This window comes from Etheostoma spectabile, chromosome 4 (assembly GCF_008692095.1).
Source record: "Etheostoma spectabile isolate EspeVRDwgs_2016 chromosome 4, UIUC_Espe_1.0, whole genome shotgun sequence".
NCBI classification, from domain to species: domain Eukaryota; kingdom Metazoa; phylum Chordata; class Actinopteri; order Perciformes; family Percidae; genus Etheostoma; species Etheostoma spectabile.
The window spans coordinates 4,571,917-4,578,200 of record NC_045736.1 but is presented as its reverse complement, the minus strand read 5'-3'; the positions used below and the strand labels follow the sequence as shown (position 1 = coordinate 4,578,200).

Sequence of the window (6,284 nt, the reverse complement as noted above, 5' to 3'; positions counted from 1 at the left end):
CAATGTGCACCTTTGGATTGTCACAGTTAAACTGTCTCTGATACAAACTGCTGTTTGAGTGAATGTGTGTCAGAACTAAAGTTGGGTCCCATAGTCAGCCAGTGTGTTGTTATGACAACAACAACAGTATTCTTAGTTTCAATCAAATGGTTATTGATTCTTTCCATTCTATCTTGATTCTATGTTGCTATGGGACAACCAGTTGTTTTGTATGAATATACAGTATGAATGTAATGATTTTATTGATTCCTAAAATTACAATATAATAATAATAATACATTTTATTTAAAGACGCCTTTCATGGCACGTCAAGGACGCCGCACAGGGAATTCATAAATTAAGAACAGCAAAACAACTATATACAACAGCAAAAACAAAATACTATACAACAGAAAAACAAATTACTATACACAGAAAAAACAAATTATAAACAGCAAACAAATACTATACAGCAAAACAAAACCAAAACTACAACAGCAAAACAAATACTATACAACAGAAAAACATACTATACAGCAAAACAAATACTATACAACAGCAAAACAAATACTATACAACAGAAAAGGCGGAGCAACGAACATTAGGTGGAATACGCAGTTATAAACAGATGGTTTTAGTTGTGGATTGAAAGGGGGAATGAATCAGTTTCTGGTTGGGGGGCGGTAGGAGTTCCAGAGACGGGGAGCAGAGCGGCTAAATGCTCGCCCCCCATGGTGGTTGAGACGGGCGGGGGGGACAGACAGGTTTATGGAGGAAGAGGATCTGATGGGGCGAAGGGAGTGGGACGATGCTGGAGGAGATCAGACAAATATGGGGGGGCGAGGTTGTGGATGGCCTTGAATGCTAATAGAAGGATTTTGAATTTGATACGGAACTGGACGGGAGCCAGTGGAGCGTTGAGGACAGAGTATGTGGGTGGATGGGAGAGGGGTTCGAGTTATGATGCGGGCAGCTGAATTCTGGACCCAATTGAAGATTTGTGGAGGGATTGATGAACGATGACCGAAGAGGAGAGAGTTGCAAAAATCGAGAGGGAAGTGACGAGACCTGTGGGACAAGATATTGCAGCAGTGTGGGGGTAAGGGAGGGCGGGTGGGGAGGCGATGGATGTTACGTAGGTGGAAGTAGGCAGACCGGTGGTAATGTTATGACATGGGGTTGAAAGGATAATGTGCTGTCAAGGATGACACCCAGACTCTTAACCTTGGGGGAGGTGAGACGGAGCAGTTGTCAATTTGAGAAAAAACCGTCTGTTTTGGAAAGAGTGGCTTTGGTGCAATGAGGAACCTCGGTTTATTACTGTTTAATTTGAGGAAGTTTTGGGTGAGCCAGATTTTTATTCAGAGATGCAATCCGTAAGGGAGGTGGGCGGGAGAGGGACGAGGGTTTTGGTGGAGAGGTATGAGCTGGGGTGCATCGGCGTAACATGGGAATGTTAAATTTGCGGAAGTATTGCCGAGGGAAGCAGGTAAATGATGAAGAGTAGGGCCCCAAAACAGAGCCCTGGGGCCACACCGAAGTGATGGGAGGAGGGAATGGATTCCACGGACTGGTTGAATGAACTGTGGCGACCAGAGAGAGGTAAGATGTGAACCAGTCTCTAACGAGTGTGGGTGATGCAATGAAGAAGTAGCTATTGAGGAGGGTGGTGTGACAGATGGTGTCAAATGCTGCACTCAGGTCGAGGAGGATGAGGATGGTGAGGAGTCCAGAATCAGCTGCCATGAGGAGGTCGTTGGTGATTTTGATGAGTGCTGTTTCAGTGCTATGAGGGGGCGGAAACCGGACGAACTGTTCATACAGGTTATTGTGGGATAGGTGAGAATGGAGTTGAGAGGCAACTGTTTTTTCAAGAATTTTGGAGAGGAGGGAAGATTGGAATAGGACGGAAGTGTTGAAGTTGGATGGGTCGGCACCAGGTTTTTTCAAAATAGGGGTGATGGCAGCAGTTTTGAAGGATGTGGGACGGTTCCAGTGGTAAGGGAGGAGTGGATGATAGCAGATAGAGGGGGGCAAGGGAGGGAGACAGGCTTTAACAAGTTGGGTGGGGAGGGGATAAGTTTACAAGTAGATGGCTGGAATTCCGGGTGAGTTCTGTGATTTCTGAAATAGTGGGGAGACGGACAAGGAGGAGAATGAGTGTGGTGGATGAATGAAGGTATCTGGATGCTGAGGTGAGGGATTGATCCAAGTACCTAGTAAAATATGCAGAAGAACACTTATGAAAAGGAAAGGAAAAGGAAGAGCAACCATTATGCACCAGTCGGGACGTTGTTTTCTTTAACTCCATTCACCATGTGCACTCAGCACTACCTATTATTTAAGATGTACATTTACCACTGCAACAATATAATAATAATAATATATAGTAGTGCATCAACATAAAATCTTGATATAGTTGATTGTGAAACAATGAACATGATCTTGACTTTGAACTACATGCAACAGTGTGACCATGGTTTACTTTTACTCCATGCTCACCAACTGCCTGCTTCATGGCTGGTCATAATTTCACATTTTGCATGTTAGAAATAATCTCTGATTTTAAGTTAAGGCTTCCCTAGCTGTCTTCTTTATGCCACTGTTGCAGTCAAAAGGTATTTGATTGGCTATATATTGAAATATTTACTAATTACTCTGTAGCCACCAGTGTTGGGCAAGTTACTAGTGACTTCTTCCAAAAAGTAACTAAATTAGATACTCAGATACAAATTATAAAAGTAATTAAAGCTGAAAGAAGCGTTAGACCTGCCCGCACTAATGTGCGTGCGTCGGTGTTACTGCCGGACGCCGCTACTTACAACCGTGCATTTGTGCGGCTCTCAGACACTGCAAATCGTCACCAATGAAGATGGAATACCTGCTGAGTTCAATGATACCTCATACAAGACTCTACGTCATACAGTTCATTATCTGTGAAAGGGTTGGGTCAAACCATCATCAATGAAAAAGGAAGTCTCTGCTGAGTTCAAATAAAGGGGGCGGCTCAGTATCACATGTAGACCACACAATACAAGTTTCATGTAAATCGGATGATGTTTGTCATATAAGGCTAATTTCCGGTTGCCAGTTGGTGGCGCTATCTTCAAAAGTCCATATTGGCCTGTAGATGTCCTCAGGCCTGGACTCTTGGTGTTTGTGGGAAATTTCCAGCAGATATGACAACGTACACTGTAGTTACAGCCACAGCACAAAATGGCCGCCCCGCCACGGCCATGCCCTATGACGAAAAGTTTTTCTTTTAATAAATTTTCATCTTTAACGTCTTAAGATGGTACAGACCAAGTTTGAAGTTTGAGTTTGTTAAAGTTTGTTAAAGTACAACATGTGGAAATGGCCAAAATTGCACTAATTTCAAACTTTTCATTCAAAATGGCGCACTTCCTGTTGGGTGTAGAGTATGGTTCCAATTGAGTTTTATGTCCGCCCTGCCATGCTTCATATGTGTACCAAGTTTCGTGAGTGTACGTTAATTGTACTGTAGGGGCTCAATTTTCTTAATTTTGTATGGGGCGCTAGCGAGCCATTTTTCTGCGCCTCTTTCCCAAACCCTTAAAATACGTAAATCTTCACCAGACTTGATGTGACTGCAGAATTTGGTGTTTATTAAATATGTTAAGCCCCTCAAAAAGGCAATCCATTTGCCAGAAGAAGAATAATTCCTTCAGTTCCAACAGGGCCTTCGCCGTGGTCAGATAAACAATCCCAGCAAAATATAATACTTCCAAAAAAATCAATCATATGATAAGAGTAGTTTTTCGTTGAGACTTTTCATGCAGATGGAGACTCATTCCAAATCCGCGGTCCCCTACAAACTACACTCAGGCTCGTACACTTTAACCGTGTTTTTTTGCCAGTGATTCTGTCTTTTTCCCTTGTTTCATAAGTGTGCAGGGCACGACTGATTGGAACAAGCTCAGACAATCGGAATATCATGGAACCTGGAATATCATGCATGCGTTATGATATGCATGCCTGATACATATTCAGTAAGCCTCAATAAACCAAGGCGACAAAATTGAGGACGAGTGGAGGTATTGGGCTCAGACCACATTAATGCCCGTATGATTTCTTTCTGTAAAATCTGTTTTTTCAAGAGGCTGGGAAAAGTGTTACACCATATAACATTCCAATAGTTTAAATAGGGCTCAGACAAAGTTTTATATAAAGTGAGAAGTGCCGAGTGTTACTTTTAAAAATAGTCCAACATAGTTAGATATTTTTTGGACCTCCTCGTTTTTCAAAAAATTGCAGTTATTTAGATGCAAAGCTGTGAGATTTCCATCCAACAGCAGCAATTTCACACCAAAACCTTTTGACATCTGGCCACAAAAACAACAACACTACACTGATAGCTCATAATTAGAGTTGTGACTGTTTGAGCCTGAGTGGCAGAGAAAAGGTTTTTTTCTGCTTTTGAGGTCAGTAATTGATTTAACCTGAGAATTATGCATATGAGTTTTATGAAATGTTTCAGTGGTTAAGTTAATAGATGGATCACAGCGTGACTGTGGATTGTGGGTTGGGGTTGTTAGTGAGGGCCGAAATTCATTGTTTAGTTGTTTGAGATCATTTGCCTTGAACATGACAGAAGGTTTAGCACATAAATAATGTGATGAAGGACTTCATATTTTTCATCTTCAAACACTTGGTTGGATGCAATTTTGGAAGGTACAATGTTCTTTAACACCGAGAACATCTAAAGTAAAAAGTATCAAACGGAAAGCGGAACGTTTCAGAGGTGGAGATAAAACCCTGACATCTCAGTTATTAATGACAGTACCGTAGGGTGACCACGTCCCCGGTTTCCGGGGGACAGTCCCGATTTTGCTACCTGTCCCCGCTGGTCTGTCCCCGGAAATGTCCCCGTTTTCACTGTAATGACAGACCCGAAATTGGACTGAAAGAAAGAAAAAACTGACAAAACGGAGCCGTAGTCCCCACCCAACACACGCAGGCTCCAGGCAGCCAGAGCCGCGTGCTCAGAGAGGTTTTAGAAGCCGTGTTTTACGATGCTAAATCACCTGATTATTTACATGGAGTCTGGTGCGTTTAGCGAACGCAATTTCGCGGACTTTTATGTTTTAAAAGGATCTTAATCTTTAACAGAAAGGTCGACCTCCTTATCCTTCCTATAATGTTGTCAGACACAATTAGAATATTAATCTGAGTCTGTTAGCAGCTAAACAGAACTTTTATGAACGTAAATACAAGCTGGACAATTCCCTATTAACTTCCATTGCAGCGATCTTGTTTAATACTGCATCAATGTCAAAGGAAAATAGTCCTCAATAGTTTTATTGTATCTGTTCTCCAGTAGCTGTTGCAGAAACAAGCCTTGAGCAGTAAAGCAAAAGCTGTCAGTAGTTCAGTAACATTACAACATTATGAAATATTGAGACTTTCTATCTTGAAATATTAAGACTTTCTATCTTGAAATATTAGGACTATAAGGACTTTCTATCTTGAAATATTAGGACTTTCTATCTTGAAATATTAAGACTTTCTATCTTGAAATATTAGGACTTTCTATCTTGAAATATTAGGACTTTCTATCTTGAAATATTAGGACTTTCTATCTTGAAGTATAAGGATGGATTTTTTATCTTGAAATATTAGGACTTTCTATCTTGAGGTGTAGTGGAGTAGGAAATAGCAGCAGGGGTGGGTCTAGGATCAGACCCGGGGTGGGGGGGGTCAGCCCCTAATAAGAACAGCTCTAGGTCTAGTGTCCCCGTTTTAAGTTTTACAAAAATAAAAACATTACTTGTTTTGGACGTAAATATGCTTCTGAGCAGAAAATGTCCCCGGATTTTGTCTGAGAAATCTGGTCACCTTACAGTAACGTGTCCTATTTGGCAGCCTGAACACTGGTATTAGGCTGTCGGAAAATTGCGGAATAGAAAGAGATCACTGATGCGGTCAACAGTGTTGCCGTAGTAAATCGGACTTCAGCTGAAGTTTATTTATACATATTATATAATACATACATTCTTGACATATATATACCGTACTCCTAATCGTAGTATACAGGCTTATATTGCAATCTCTTAAGCCCATGTGTACGTGTAGCTATATTTAAATAAACACAAGGTAGCGGAGTTTATGTAGTGTTTTATTTATTTTACTCGTGTTTTTTTCATGAGTCAGAGCCAGGCAACAGCTGCGAGGGAGAGCGCGTGTCCCCCCCTCCCCCCGTGCTGGACCACCACCCCAAACCCTGTCTCCTGACAGCACAGGGGCAGGACAAACAAGCCAAAATATGTCAGTCAATGGCAGAAAGA

At 41.7% G+C, this 6,284-nt stretch overlaps 1 protein-coding gene across 3 annotated transcripts in view; it reads left to right on the top strand.

Annotated features, from left to right (window-relative positions):
- LOC116687475 (receptor-type tyrosine-protein phosphatase gamma) overlaps nt 1-6,284 on the top strand; it is a 571,464-nt gene that overhangs the window by 336,884 nt on the left and 228,296 nt on the right. The gene's annotated exons all lie outside the window — the stretch shown is intronic.